At 55.6% G+C, this 16,022-nt stretch overlaps 1 long non-coding RNA gene across 1 annotated transcript; it reads left to right on the top strand.

Moving 5' to 3' along the window:
• Window positions 1–9,833, top strand: LOC144614601 (uncharacterized). The gene is made up of 3 exons (XR_013552463.2): window positions 1–219; window positions 7,940–8,067; window positions 9,386–9,833. It is a non-coding gene; the product is annotated as an uncharacterized LOC144614601 (long non-coding RNA).
• The last annotated feature ends 6,189 nt before the right edge of the window (window positions 9,834–16,022 follow it).

Here is a 16,022-nt window from a genome sequence, read left to right as displayed (position 1 = left end):
TGTTTTGTGCCAGGTGCTTGTTAGGCAATGGGGAGAAAGGGGGTAAAAGAGCCCCCTTTCTTCCCAGAAAGTTGTAGTTGGGGGAACAGACAAAGACACAAGTAAGTATGTAACATTGTGTCAGCCAGTGACAAGGAGAAAGGAAGGACGAATAATAACATCAAGCATACCCCCAAATCACACGTGTCCTGGTAAAGGATGGACCCCGTGGGGGGACAGGTAGGTAAACTGAGAACCCAGCCTACCGTTTTAGGTTTGACACGCGGGGAAGGAGAGCGGGGACGACAGGGGAATCAGGAAACTTTCAGGTGGAGGGGAGGCGCCTCTTGAAGTGTGAGGAAGGGGAGGGAAGCAAGCAGAGCAAAGCGGGGGAGGGCATTCCGTCAGGTGGAACAGCAGGAGAGAAGTGTGCTGGCACAGGAGGGGCGATGCTCGGGGCTGAGGCATGAGGCGGCCTGATCCAGCTGGGGTGCGGGCAGCTGAGGGGCGTGGGCTGGCCACACTGCCAAGGGCACTGGAGACTGACCCGCGAAGGCTCTGGTCCCACCACCCAGCAGGGGGCTCGGTCACTGTGGCCTGACTAGGAGGACTCATGGACTTTCGCACTCTGCTTGCAGCTGGAGTTTTAAGGACATGGGGACAGAGAGACGGCGGGGGGCGGGGGTGTCAGGAGAGAGGCAGAGTCCTGAACCATCAGAGATGAAATACACAACGTGCCTAACATGAGTTTCATAGTGGACCATGCTTAGAATGGTATCTGTGTTGTCCGGTCTGTAAGGAAACCAGGCTCAGAGGGGTGCAGCGATTTGCCTGAGGTCACACAGTAAGTTATTTCCTTGGTAGAACGCCTCTCCCCGCTGTGGCCTGCTGGGCCCTATGTGATCTGGCCCTAACCTAGGTCTCTGACCACGTTCCATCTCCTCTCTTCCCGCCACACGGCCCTGAGGGCCTCTGCAGCCAGTTCACCCTTCCCTTGCTGTTCCCACATCCTCTGCTGGGTAATTCGGATTCAAGGGCTCCAGCTTGGATGGCGCCGCCTTGGGAAGTGGTCTGACTGAGCCACATCCATTCAGGCTGCCTGAGTGGAGTTTGACTACCGCGGTGGGCAATGAACAGTTCTGGAGCTGACTCGCCACCCGGCTTTTCTGTTCCTGGCGTTTTCCAAAAAGCCTCGGCAGCGTGTCTAACCTCTGTATATTATGGTGGGGGAGGGGGGGGTGTGGGCTGGAGGTTGCAATGCAGGGGAGTTGATGGCCCGTTCAATGAGGGACGGATGGAAACTGGTAGATAGACGCCACAAACTCGTGGCCTTCAGCAGGACAGTTCTGAGATGTGTCTTGCTCAGCACCACAGAGGGTGTCCAGGGGTACTGGGCCCAGTGGTCCACAGAGGTAACCGATTCCCTGAAACACCTGTATTTGCTTTTCTCATTTCCCTGTCTCTCTTGTCTTGCTCCCTCACTGCTTCCTGCAGTCAGCTCGTGGATAACCCACCTGCACCAAATCCTTGTCTCAGGCTCTGCTTTTGGGGACGCTGGAACTAAGACATGTACCTTTCCTGCTCCTATTATTTTCTGGGTTACTCAAATCACTTGCTGCTATCTCTAATCACGTAGCTTGTTGGTCTCGATAGGTAGATGGCCCCCAGTGTTCTTCACATCTTTCGATGCCCACTCGTATGTAACCGGCCTCCCCCGCATTGTGACAGTGTGGTCAGGTGTGACCAATAGAATCCAGTGGACATGAGGGTCTGTGACATCTGAGGCTAGGGCAGAGGACATTGCCCTGCTACTCTGGCGAAGACAGCCACCACGTTGTAAGGCCACTCAAGCAGCCCTGTGGAGAGGTCCATGCGGGAGGAAGTAAGGCCTCCTGTCCATGGCTGCATCTCTCACACCGTGTGGCCTTATCAGATACCCCCGAGTGGTATCAGCCCTGGAACGGCCAGCATCCCTGTGCCCGACTCAGTCTCTGGTCTGGCCAGCCAGGACGCCCCCGGAGCTGGCTTGAGTGTCCCTCCCCTCCAGGAGTGACACAATGCTCCCAAGGACAAGTCACTGGCTCAAAGGTCTGGTCCTAGCCCCGTTCCCTCTCGTTGCCCTGTGTCACCTCGGGCAACCCGTCTTCTCTCTCTGGCTGTGGCCTTGGCTCCAAGAGATACTCAGGAGCCCCCTCTGTGCATGAGGCGGGGTCAGCGCACAGAGCCCCGGGCCCCCACTCGGTTCCTGCCTTCACCCAGGGCAACTCTACTTTCCTGTTCTGTAGATTGGGGTTTCTAAGCAAGACATCACCTGATAGACACCTGCTAGAATCATGGCGAGAAGTTACAACACCAATTGCTGGTGAAGATTCAGGGCACCTGGAATTCTCCCTCCTTGCTGGCAGGAAGGCAAAAACGCTACAGACACTTTGGGAAACCTTGGCAGTTTCTCCGAAAGTTAAGTATAGATTTACCATGTGACCCAGCAATCCCCACCATAGGTATTTACCAAGGAGGGGGAAAACACTACGTTCACATAAAATCTGGACACAATTGTTCACTGAAGCTTTGTGTGTAATGGCCAGAAAGTAGACACAGCCTAGCTGCCGCTAGGTGGAGAATAGGTAAATAAACCGCGGTTCCTCCATACGACGGAATACTACTCAGCAATAAAAAGGAATGAACGACGGACACGCACGGCACCGTGGGCATAATCCTAGCGCATCGTTACATACGTCGTTAAATGCAACGGCTGTTACAATGCAGGATCCCATTTATACGTCATTCTGGAAGACGGAATCAGTGGTTGAACCAGTGGTGGCGAGGGGGGAGGGCAGCTGTCGACCCCGGAGGGCCGCGGGGGACCTAAGCGGGGCCAGTGGACCTCTCCTAACCCCGATCGTGGTAGCCGTGACGCCACCGTGCTTTTTAAACTAGCAGACTTGCGTGCTCTGGGGGTGAAATTACTGAATGTAAGTTACACCTTCGCTGAGAACTGAAAACAAAAAAAAAAAAATCATCATCATCATCTGAAGAAAGGGTTCTTCTGCTGTTCCAAAACAGAAGCTGGAATGTCCCCAAGCTGGGACACTCTAAAGGTCCTTCCTGCCATGCCAGTGTGGGATCCCGGACGGACGCAGAGCTGGGCTTCCCGGCTCGGAGCCGCGCCCAGGGGCTCGGCGTGCGGATCTGACACCCTGTGTCGGCTTGTCTGCTGGGTGCCCTGCCTGGGAGACACTGGTCCTCCCCCGCTCCCCCTGCGCAGCCTCCGCTGAACAAACACTGACCCCTGCTGTCTCCTTCTGCTTCTCTTCCCCTCTAGCCTGCATCTCAGGGCCAGGAAACTGTGGTCCGTGCCTAGGTCGGGGGAGCTTCTGGAGAGGAGCAGGGGAACGGACACAAGCAAGAGCTGGCAGCCAGCCCTTCAGTGGGGTGGAGGTCGCGCTGGAACTAGGCTTTTGTCCCGGAGCCACCAGCCCTCTCTGGGGGCTGGGACAGGGCAGAGCCTGGATGGGAAGCCCAGGGGCTCCCAGGACACCCTGCTGCTTACCTGCCTTTGTCCCGGTGGCACTGCCCAGGCCTGAGGGGGAGGAGGAGGGGGAGGAGGGCATCAAGGGGTCCCACAGATGGGGGCAGGACTGGGGTACAGAGCCACAGAGGCCACAGGCCCAGTCGGCCCAGCTCTGCTGAGGGTAGCCAGCTAAGTGCTGCCCTTCTCTGGACCTCAGTCTTCCTGGCTGTTAAATGGGAATGCCAGTCCCTGTTCTTCGCTTCTCTCCTTTATTTGCACACCGAGCACAGACACCGTAGGGGGCGTGAAGAGACGCACGGGGCTGCCGGGGTCCCCGGCCCCACAGAGCTCAGAGCCTCAAAGGGACCGGGAGGTTCACAGCAAACAGGGTAGCGACAGGCAGTGGACACGACGAGGCCCAGTCTACAAGGATGGCTTGGAACCGGGCTATTTACTCACTCCGGGAGATGACCCAGGGAACGAAGTGGGGTTAGGCTGGCTGGGAGCTGGGGGTGCGGGGTGTGGAACAAGACAGATTCTGGACTTCGCCCCAGAGCCCCCTGAACCTATCCTTGGGTGCTCATTCAGATGCGATGACACCAGCCCGGGCCCAGCTACCTCTGGGGTGATCTTGCCCAGGGAAAGAGGAAGTCCTTGGAGCTAGGGACAATGCGACTAAGATTGTGTGCTTGTGGGTGTGTGCTTGTGGGGGGGTGGGGGGCGCTGCGTGGCCGCTCTCGTGGCCGCGCGCGCTGTGGGCTTGCCTGCATTTACTCTCGTGCGTCTGCAAGGATACGCGGACACCATGCCCACAAGGCCGCAGGTGTATGTGTCTGTGTGTACGTAGACGTGTGCGTGACATCGCGGCCCGCGTGGGCCTCGGCGTTGGGTGCGCGCACAGCCCAAACGTGCGTGCCTCGCCGCGCGAGCGCGCGTCCGTACTTCTGGACGTGAAGGTCGATGCCACGCGTCCGGGTGTACGGGTGAGGGGACGCCGCGTGTGTTGGTGGGCTGTGAGCGCGTGTTTGCGTGGGCACGGCGGGGGCGGAGCCACCGGGTCCCGTGCGCCCTTGTCCGGGGAGGGGGCTGCTGCCCCAGCGGTCCCCAGCCGAGACCCCGGGCACGCACACGGTTGCCTTCTCCCGGGGGCGAAGCCGGAGCCTCCCCAGGTGACACAGCCGCCCCGGGCAGGGCAGGGCAGGGCAGGGCCGGGCCGGGCACCGTCGGCCAAGCGCTGATGAGCTCCCTTCATGTGGTAGCTTGGGCCTATTTCTGTCTTGTTTGGCTCGTCCTGGCCGGGTGTTCCCGTCCAATGATGCCCTGTTTCTCCACCCGGCTATTTCAGCTAAGGAATGTGCTGTTTGTGTCTCAAGCAGAAAAACCAAAAACCCCCATTATGGTTAGCTGTCCTGCGGCTTCGAGCAGCCACTCATTTACTTAGGTTTCTCCTAGGCTATATTTGTCGACGGATGCCATGTTGAACTTGGAAGGCACGGGTTGGGGGGACCAAGGCCTCTTTGGGGGAGGCTGGGGCATCATCTCAGGCCTCCCCACCGTCCAGGACGGCGTTTGACTTCTCTGCCAGGGTGGGGGGGGGGGAGCTGCCCATTCTGTTCTCCCCCGCACTGCCCAGCACCCCTGGGCCTGGCCCCCCCAGGCCTTCGGCCTCAGCTGCAAGCCCTCTGCCCCCCGTAGAGTTTTCTGGAACCCTGCTCCACACATCCAGAGCAGCATGGGGGCAGTTAGGGCACAGGATCTAGAACAGAACTGTCCGGTCTGACCCTTGGTTCAGCCATCAACTGGCTGGGTTACTCAAGCGAGTTATTTTCTCTCCTCTGTTTTGCTACCCCTCCATCCACGAAGTGGGAATAAGATGTAGGATGCTTCTAAGACACGCATTTTCACACTCTCACATTGGCCTTACGGTCCATAGCGTGGCTCCAGTTTTTCCTCTGTCTTAATGAAACAGGAACTGAGGGTGTGGTTCATAATCGATGGCGTGTAGAATTCTATGAAACAGGCTCATAGCCCTGTAACGGATGGCACATTTGAATTAAGCTAATTTGAGGAGGTTTTTTTTTTTTTTATGTTTTTATTTTTGAGACAGAGAGAGACAGAGCATGAATGGGGGAGGGTCAGAGAGATAAGGAGACACAGAATCCGAGGCAGACTCCAGGCTCTGAGCTGTCAGCACAGAGCCCGACGCGGGGCTCGAACTCACAGACCGTGAGATCATGACCTGAGCCGAAGTCGGAAGCCCAACCGACTGAGCCAGCCACCCAGGCGCCCCCAGAGGAGGTTTTAATAAAGAAATGCAAAGCCGTGAGCAGGATGTGGAAAAACCACGGGCGGTAGTGAGATACTGGGACTAGTGAGAGAAGCATTTTCATGACTCCAGACCTCAAGAAGGAGGTGGGGGGCGAGGGGTTACCGGAACCCTCGGGAGACATTTTGGTACCGAGGACCCTTGCCGGCAGTGACCTTCTCTTGTGGGGCGCACGGCCATCCCAAGACAGGCTACTGGCTCTGGCACCTATTAACTGTATGATTTGGGGCAAGTTATTTAGTTTACCCATGCCTCAGTTTACTCATCTGCAAAATGGACGTGATCTGCAAAACTCATAGGATTGTTGCCAGGCTTAAATAAGTGAATACATCAAGTGCCTAGAACATCTCAGTAAAGCCTGCCTATTATGGTCCTCATCCTTTCGGTAATAGTACCTGGAGTCGTTCTTTCTACCTTGGAGTTCTAAGCTGCCCCAGTGCCCGTCCTAACTCCAAACCCGGCCCTCCACTGTCCTGTCTGTTCTGTGAACTACGGCCAGCAGAAAGCCCTGGCTCCATGGAACCACAGCAGTGATACAGGATCAGGTCAGGGTCACCTCCCAGCAGACACTAGTGGTAAACGGTCTCTGGTCTCTGCTTACCACTCACCGTCAGCCCCTCACCCTATCCTGCCCTACCCAGCCCCCCGCAGGACTAGAACACAGATGGCAAGCCACCATGGAGCGTCTCTAACTGACGTGGGAGTGGACGTCAAGAGCCTTGCTCCTGCCTCTTTCCCCTCCTCCCTTTCCCCTTCCTCAGCACCCCCGCGCCTCAGTTCTAGAATCTTCCAGAACAGTGGCTCCCCAACAGTTTCATCCACAGCCCCCTTAGGCCACACCAAAGCCCCCAGACCACGAATCTCATCCTATCCCAGGGCAGGAAGGAAAGAGAAGGCGGTGAGAGCACGGAGGAGCCCCGTGGGAGCCCTCGAGAGAGCCTCTGTACAGAAATAAGGGCATGGGGGTGATTCATAACCAAACTGTAACACCTACATGTTTCAGAGTCTAGTAGTTATTGGAAAATGATAGGCCCCACACTCCGCTGGTGCAAATACGCATCCCTACATGCTGTGGGGTTAACCGACAACCCGCCACAAGCTGCCCTGATGACGAGGGAACTAAACCAACAGCGATTCGTAATTAAAACATAAGAATAGCGACAACTGCAAACCAGGACCAGCCCCAGGCAGCCCCGATGATGCCCGGACCTCTCGCGTAGGACATCTCGGCCTGTGGGAACATGTGGTAGCGTTTTGCGATGCGGCCAAGTGCTGCATGGCCGCCCGACGTCTTTGCCAAATGCTGAATCAAGTCTTCAAGAGCCTTCTAACGTGCTAATTTTCGTTTATAAATACCAAATTTTAGCAGCCCTCAGTGACTCACTGGATCTATTAGTGAGTGGCTATTTGTTTATAGAATCGTGCATCGTTTGCTGAAGAAAGATTGTTGGCTTGGAAAAAAACCAAAAATCACTGTGTCTAGAATCTTGTGTTTCAGGGAAAATAGCCACGATGTAGAAGCCAAAAGACCTGGGTTCGAGACCTAGCAATACACAGCCTGAACCTCAGAGTCTCAGGAAATCACAGCCGGCAGCTGCGTCCATAACAGGCGGGCTTATGAACAGGGAAGTGACGTCATTGGCTCACAAGGGACTTGGCATCAGGTTGCAGTGGGAATCTCACAGGAGGGACAGCAGGGCCGGTGGCTTCAACAGCTCAGTGTCATTTTTGAGAACCCCCATCGGCTCCGTCTTCCTTGGGGTGGCTTCCTCTCTCTGTGTGTTATTCCCAGAAGCAAATGTACAAGGGTGTTATCAGGGAACTGCCTTGGAGAGAAGGTGGAGAGACGGCCGGGCAAGTCTGGCACCAAAGACCGGGATCAAGGTTGGGTGGAAACGCTCTGGAGTGCCTGCAGGGACTAAGGAAGGGTCACCAAGGCTGTGGGGGAGTCCTAGGGCCAAGGTCCCCGCGGATCCCCTGAACGCAGCCCGCCTCGGTGTCCCTGCCATGCTCATTCGTTGGCCGGGAGCCGCCGGAGGGAGGCGTGGCCTCAGGGCCAAGGTGGAGAAGGATTTCAGAATGCAGCACAGTCCTTGGACATTTACCGATCCCGGCGGTGACAGGTCTGCAGGGGAGAGGTGTCGCCGAGGTTTTAAGCAGGCTGCTTCACGCTCCGCAGTGCATTCCTGATGGCCTTGGGGGCCGGGGGGGCGGGTGCCCATCGGATGCCCTCCTGGAGCGGAATCCCCAGGTGGGTCTTCTGGCCTCCATGTGCCCGTGTCATCATTGCCTCCTTCCCTCGGCCTTCATGCTTCCTTCTGCCACCTGCCAGGGCACCTCGGGCCCTTGCACGTTGCTCGGAGTCCTGCCTGGTTTTCTCTAATAACCATCTGAGTACCCACTTTGGCCCGTTCCCCGGGGTCCTTGCTGGGGTATGAAATTCCCAGGCCCCAAGGAAGTGCCCTCCGTCAAGAGATTCTTGTGTCTCTGGTCCTACACGCCAGCCCCCTTAAACAAGAACCCCTGAGCCCCACCCCCTCCCCCGGAGCTCCGCCCACACTGAGCCGGACCGCGCCACTCATTATTGCTTTTCTTCGGCTGCAGAGCCACCCCGGTCCCACCGCCTTCCACCTCAGCCTCCGCGGCAATGTGGGCCTTTGCCCTACGTCTCAGCCTGGTAGCCGCGCTCCCAGTAGAAGCGTTTGTTGCCTAGTGACGGGGAGGCTGCTCCAGCCCCCCCCCCCCCCCCCCCCAGCCAGGGCGGAGGAAGCACCTGCTCTTACGGGCAGGGCATGCTGCCCCTGCAAGCTCCAAAGGCCCCAGGCATCCATGTGCCCGAGGACATCCACCCAGATGTCCCCATTCCACATTTCAGGACCCCCCAGGTCTTCCCAAGCAGGGCCTTGGCCTTTGCATGACAGAACTGCCCTGGTGTTTGCACACAGACATCTCCGGTGTTGTCACCATGGAGCTCTCTGCCTCTCGCTCGGCTGTGTCTGCCTTTCCAGGGCAGGTGATAAAGGCCTTTTTGTGAGCCACCCCTGAGGCCAAAGTTTTGTCCTGGACCTGGGCACGGGAGGGAGGGATCCTGAACCATATCTGTGCGGCCGCAGCATTGGGAAGGCCACCAGAGGCGTCTGCTACGGAGGGGACCTTACAAAGGACACAACCCCTGCTTACAGACAGGGATACTGGGGTCTAGAGCAGAGGTGGGAGAGACGCGCCCAGGGTCTCAAGGTGAACTCGGGCCGCGACAGGAGACTGGGACCTAGGCAGACTCTTCCGGAACAGGTTACACACATCCTGTCCCGGGACCAGCACCCGAGACTGGGCCCTGCTCTTACTGAGCTGGCCTGGGACAGGCCCTCCCTTTTCGGAGATCTCAGCTGGGTTGGCCGTTTTGGTTTCTGGAGCTCCGCCTGGGCTCTGGCTACTTCTCCCTGGAACACCGGAGCAGCACCTAGGAGTGAACTCACAGCCAACCCGGGTGAGATATTTTTAGAGCCATTAAATGTAGCAATAACTCCTCACCTTCTCTTAAGGCTCATTTCCTACTTCTCTATTAAAAGGAATAAAAACCCATCCTGGAAGGCTGCCCGACACCCTTTTTGGGGAAGGAGGTGGGACCGGACGCCAGGCAGGCAGTGCTGGCCAAGGTCAGATGGAGTTTGCCTGTGAATCCTCCACGAGGCTGGCCTGACGGAGCAGTGACCCCCACCTCAGCTCTCCAGCGACGTCTGAGTTCCTGCTGCCGTGACCTGAGTACCAGAGTTTGTTCAACAAATGGGGACCAGATGGGTGATCTTCCCGATGGGACTCAGGAGGGAGCATTATCTCCAGGTCATACAGACCTCCTAAATCACCTCCACCTTCCTGTAGCCTGGCCGGAAAGTCTACCCCTGGGCACTTTCTCTCGTTGGCTGAGCCCAGGGTTAATTCCACACGTCCACATTCATTCTTGGGGGTTGTCTTTTCTGCAGGCCCCTTGCTTGAAAATAGAAACACCCCTGGAAAGAAGTTCCAATGTCAGAGCTCTTTGGTTGGGACAGAGTGTGGATTCCCATATGTGCCACTTAGAAACTGGGTAATCAGGCAAACCATTTCCTCTCTCTGAGTCTCAGATACCCCCTGGGATCAGTTGTCTTTATAGGACCTCTCTCCTGCTGCTCTTAGAAAGATCAGGTTAATCAGTGGTTTGAAAAACTGCTTTAGAAGCTGTGAAGCTGTATCAGTCAGATGAGGTTAAGCCGTGCTGTAGTAACAAACCCAGAAATTTCAGTGGCTTAACACATAATTATTTCTCTCTCATACCGAGTTCTCTGGTTCCACCTTTTGGCTTCACCGTCTCAACTCCTGGCTTCCCAAGTCACCGCGACAGGGATTTAAGGTCTGGAGAGCCCACACCAGCCTTTAAATGCTTCGAACCTGAAATGACACTCGTCACCTGCGCACCTAGCCCATTGGTCAGAATTAGGACATGGCGAGGACCGACGGCAAAGAGGCTGGGGAATAGTGGGGGGACGCGGGAATACTTGGCAAGCTGTCGGTGTCTCGGCCACGACGGCGAGCTACGATTAGGAGAGACTGTGATTATTATTCGCCAGAGCAATTTTTCTCTGTCTCTCGCTCATTTTTACCAGGAGACAGAGCAGAGATGGTGGAGCCGTGAAGTTGCATCTGGGACAGGATGGAGTGTCTGTATGCTCAGGGCGAGAGGGAAGGGGCCAGAGAAAGGGTGTGCAGATATGGGGCGAGGGACGGCAGCCCCCCTGGATGCATTCTCTGCTAGATTTAAGCTGGTCCTGGACCCTGGAGAATAATGGCCTCCCGCCCAGCACCAGTCACCACAGTCCGCTGGCCCCTGCCGGGGTCTCACTGACACTCACTGGGTCCCCGCCCAGGCCAGCCAGGACCCCTTAATTCTCCAGTTATCTGTGGCTAGAGACCGGCTGTGTTTCTCCGACCTCTGGTGGACTTCTGAAAGGTACGACTAGAGAAGTTGCCCGATCCAGAAAGTAATCTGGGAAACAACAGTAGCCCCGCTGGAATACTCTAGAAAAGAACCCAATAAACAGATCATCACTTGGAAGATACTCTAGGAACAAAAAAAAAAAAAAAAATCTAAATAAGACGATACAGAAAAGAATCCAGAGGCTAAAGAAATGAATTTGCGACGCACGTTGGCAAACTGAGATTAAAAAAAAAAAAAAAAAAAAGACTGCTAAGAAAATAAAAGGAAGAACGTGACAACTTGTCCGAATCCTGCTGGAGGAGACAATTCCACTGACAGAGTCACCAGGATACTGTGGCAGTGTCACATTGCTCTGGAAGTTAAGTGCTTCTCGGGATTTCTTTTCTTTTTTTCTTTTTTTTAAGTTTATTTATTTTGAGAGAGAGACAAAGTGGGGGGCGGGCAGAGAGAGGGAGAAAGAGAATCCCAAGCAGGGTCTGCATCATGACCGCGGAGCCCGACACAGGGCTTGAACCCACGAACTGTGAGATCATGACCTGAGCCGAAGTCGGACGCTTAACCCGCTGAGCCACCCAGGCGCCCCTGGATTTCTGTACTCACCTCATGGTGGACCAGTTTCAAAGGTCTGTGGCTCAGCACTGGGCTCTGAATACACTGGCCTGCTTAGCTGCAGACTCCCGGTAGGCAGAGCCTGAATTGCCCTAAAAAGAAATACGTGGGAGGGGTGCCCAGGTGGTGCAGTTGGTTAAGCATCTGACTTTGGCTCAGGTCGCGATCTCGTGGTTCATGGGTTCGAGCCCCGCATTGGGCTCAAAAACTGACAGCACGGAGCCCGCTTGGGATTCTCTGTCCTTCCCCTCCCCCCTTCAAAATAAATAAATAAACTTAAAACAAGAAATATGTGGGAGATACAGGACCCCCCCCAGAGAAGCCTGGCTGGTGAATAATGGGGACCCCCAGCCTTGGCCAGGGAACGTGCCGAAGAAAACCTCTCCAAGCCAGAGGTGGGATGCGTGCCCCCTGCCCCCGTCAGAGCCTTGCCCCCGGGAGGGGTGTGTTTGGAATTTTCTTCTCTCCGGACTCCGTGTGCCTCCCGGTGCCATCCCACACCCACACTCCAGAGCCACTCATATGCATTTATGGCTTTGCCTACTCAAGTCTATATTAATTAAAGAGCAGACCCAAGATAGGAGAGCCAACTGTCTTATTTCATAAAGTAGATAATGTTCGAGATTTTAATTTACAAGGAGAGCAGAGACCAGGGTCTGTCTGCAGCAGAAAGAGCCGTAGAAAGCTTCTTAGTTTCTGAATCTGATATCTCAAGACTCTCTGAGTTGCCATAAATTCTGATAAAATGTCTTCCCAGCGGCAAAAGATAATTTTTATAAGCTTTTGGAAGGGCCTAATAAAGCAATAATCTACCGTCTTCCATTATTTAAAAGACCTGGCTCAAGGGATGTGATTTGTAAGGGTTTTTATATATAAATATAGAGACGTATATTAATTATATGTCTCAATCCATCACCCTCTCTGCGAAGGAATTGTGGCAGAGCTTTGGTTTCCCCAGGACTGGCCTCTTGCCTCTGCTGGAGCTGGCGAGCTCTGTCTCTGAGTCCTGCCCCTGCGGATCTCCCTGCCTCCAGGAGAAGCGATCCTAGGTGACAGTGCAAACACTCTTCATCCATCCCCTGGCCCTGGGTGATAACCTCAGGGTTACAATTCCTGTCTGACAAACACGATTTCTCTGTGACAAGGCCCGGTGGCGACGAGGGCGGTTTAGCCATCATCTGACAACAGGCACGTGTTGGGGATTTTCCCATCGGCCTCTCGCCCGAGTGTTCCAGCTCTGGGGTTATCGTGCAGACACCAGCCTGAGCCTCCAATAACAATGAGCTTAAGCTCAGCGCCAGAGAAGGCATCTCACCCCAGGAGCCGGGGACCCATACCGGACGAGGTGGAGCCGATTTTCGAGGCTGCGGGATTTGTGTGGCTTATTATATAAGAGCACTTCTTGCCCCCGGGAAGCGCTTGAGATGCTACCGGGCAAGCGGATTGTCCCAGGTTCCTGCCCATCAGCCTTCTGGCCTCACTCAAGCCAAGAGGCCACAATGGGTGAAGCTATTCCTTAAAGGGACAGCGGTTGCCTCCTCTGTCTTTGCCACATTTCTGCATTTCTACAGCGTCCCTTCACAATCTGAACACACGAGGGGACCCGACACTGAAAGATGCCGGTGAAAAGTGGCAGCATTCCATCCATCGTGGCATCTCCCTTTAACCGCGGTCTGTGACCCAACGTAGGTGAAGAGGCAAGTTCAGACTAGGGAGGTCCAAAGGCAGAGCCAGGATTCAAATCCAGGTCTGGCTGATCCCAGAGTCTCGTGCGGCTTCTGCTACAAATGTTGACGTACAGACAGAGAGGACAGAGAAGGTAAAGGAAGGAGGGAGAGAAGGAGGGGGGCGCCGTTGGAATCAGCCACCTGGATGAGCTGCGGATCGCTGTGCCGGAGGAAGAGAGGGTTTGTAGGGGGAACGCACAGCCCACATGAGTGGAGAGTGGGAGCAGAGGACCCGGTGAAGACTTGGCGAAAAAGAACGAGCAAAATTCCAAAGCGAGAGATCTCCTCAGCTCTGTGGGAGAGAATCACCCTCTGGAAACCACTGCTGGCTTCCTCCCAGCCAAGACTGGACCCAGAAGTAGCTGTGCTCCCGGTTCGGGCTTCCTGGCCGGACCAGGAGCCTGGAGCACGAATCGGGGCCTGGTGCCGAACCTGTGCCCGCTGCTCAAAGAGTTGCCTTAAAGCTTCAGGACTCTGGTATAAAGAAAAACTTTGAGAGGTACTACGAGCCACTGAGTAAGAGGAGCGAGGAGAGGAGAGAATTTCCCAGTCGGGAGCCAGCGGGGACTGGCTTCCCACGCTGTCCAGGTTTCTTCCAGAAAAGCGCACACACTGGGGCCATCTGCGGCTGAGGTCGCCGGCGACGGCTTCCCCGCCACCCGTGAGCTTCCCAGATTTCCGGAAAGTCCCCAGCAGCCTTCCCGACCCCTGCTTCCACCCTCCTCCCGACCACCTTTCAAGAATTGCACAATTTCCTGAAAAACGAACAAACAAACAAACAAACCCTCCCTACTAGAAACACCCTGAGCAGCTCCTGGCTGCCTGGCTGAACCCTGAGTGCGACCGCGGGGTGGGGGGTGAATCCAACCCCCAGAGAGTATTTCTGCCAGCCAAAAGAATGGAGGCATAATTGTTTTGGAAAGTTAAGGTTGCCTTCTTTGCACACCTGAGTGTGTAGACTGATAGACCTATGTTTGAGGAAGCAGATCCCATCAGAAAGCCCGAGAGGTTGGGATGATCCCCATTCAGGGGATTGGAAACATTGGTCCCCAGGACACGAGCCACTGAAATAAAGCGTGTGAGCCCTGCATTGGTCAGCTCGGGCCGCCACAACCAAATACAACAGGCTTGGTGGCTTCAGACTGGAAGTCCAAGATCAGGGTCCAGGATGGTTGTTCCTGGCGAGAGCTCTCTTCCTGGCTTACAGAAGGTGTCTGCTTTCTGAGTCCCCTCACCGCCCTGCCCCTGTGTGTGCACAGCGAGAGCGAGCGACTCTAATCCTGTAGGTCGGGGCCCCACCCCTAGGACTTCGTGTAACCTTCATCACCTTAGAGGTTCCATCTCCAAATACAACCACACCTGGAGGCAAAGGCCTCAACCAGTGGGTGGGCGGGGCGGGGCAGGGGTGGGGTGGGGAAGGGACTCGAACATTCAGTCCATGCCCGACCCCTAGCCTGGTGCTCCTCCTATGGCACCTGGAAACCGAACGCGGTAGGGAGAGGCATCCGAGGAGGGTGAGAAGAGAAGAAAACGAACAGGGACGAAGGTTTGGGCCTAGTTGCAGCCCAAGTCCAAAAGACGCTCCTCTCCGAGCCTCGAAGCCGACACCCCGCTGACATACTGAATCTGCGATGCTTATTCTTGGCCCGCGTCGCGTCTTTCAGAAATCTGAATTTGTCGCCAATTTCTAAAGATTGGAAGGCTTCCCATGACAACCTGGGTTTCTGGCATCTCTTGGAAAATCAGAAGGTCCCTCGTCTCCCTGGGCCAGCACATCAGCCTAGCAATCAGTGTGGGAGTAGCCTGTTCCGATGGGGCGTCTGACTTACTCCCTAGCTCACCCCGGTTCCTGCCGTTGGCCGTGACCTCCCGGGCTCCCTCTGGGCACACCTGCGCCCCGTGGGCCTGAGGAAGACGGGGCGCCGCTGAGCAGGCCCAGCCTCCGTGAGCTGCTTTGCAGAGACAACAGCACAGCGTGGGCCCTCTTTGATTCTGGCGTGCCCATCCAACGTGCGGCCGCTCGCTTCCCCCCATGACAGCATTGCATAATTCACAGGAAAGCGGATTAATATACAGTCAGGAAATTCAGACACTCGATACGACTTCTAAGGGCCTCTTTATTTGTACGAAAAAAACATCATCCCAGAATATTCACTGTTCCTCCCCTCTGGGGTTTGAAGATCATCCCCCAAGACCCCGTCCACCGACCATTTGGAGGATGACCAGAGAATCCTGTAGGCCGAGGGCGGGTGGCTTCCTGGGCACCCCATGCTGGCTGCAGGCACCCCGAGGTTTCCATGTGAAGGGCCCAATCTTGGCGTTTATTTATTATTAAAAACTCAGTCTCTAGCTCTGAATCCTTTGCTGTGTTTTGGCTCTTTCCTGAAGCCTCTCCCACAGCCCAGCTCCTCTGATCATTTGTGTCGGAAAGTTTCCCCGTTGGCCCAGGAGGAAGCCGGCCTGTTACCCCACGGTGCTGCTCAGGCCGGGGGAGGTGGGGCTGGGGGGGAAGCCAGCAGAGGCAATGGTAATGGTTTCTGGGTCCACCCACGCGGCTCTCTGCTCCTTAGCCGTGTGACCTTGGGCAAAGCGCTTTACCTCTCTGGGCTTCTGACTGTTCCTCTGCCAAGTGGGGGTTTGCCACGCCCCAGAGAAAATGTATTGTGAGAGTGGCTGAGGAAAAGCCTTGGAGAGACATAAACGATACATAAAACTCAGTGAACGACAAGGAATCGGTGAGGGCTTCCAAAGGAAACAAACAAGGCCACCCAAACAAGGTAACAGAGGGTGAGGGGAAATAGAGGACTATTGACAAAGGAGTAGGCGGGTGTGAGGACACTGACAAGGGATCGGGCAGCACCCTAGGTTGTATCTGTGGAGGTCTAAGAAAAGGAGTAA

The sequence above is a fragment of the Panthera onca genome, chromosome E2, assembly GCF_046562875.1.
Source record: "Panthera onca isolate mPanOnc1 chromosome E2, mPanOnc1 haplotype 2, whole genome shotgun sequence".
In the NCBI taxonomy this organism is placed as follows: domain Eukaryota; kingdom Metazoa; phylum Chordata; class Mammalia; order Carnivora; family Felidae; genus Panthera; species Panthera onca.
The sequence above is the reverse complement of the archived record's forward strand: the minus strand, read 5'-3'. Positions and strand labels throughout refer to the sequence as shown.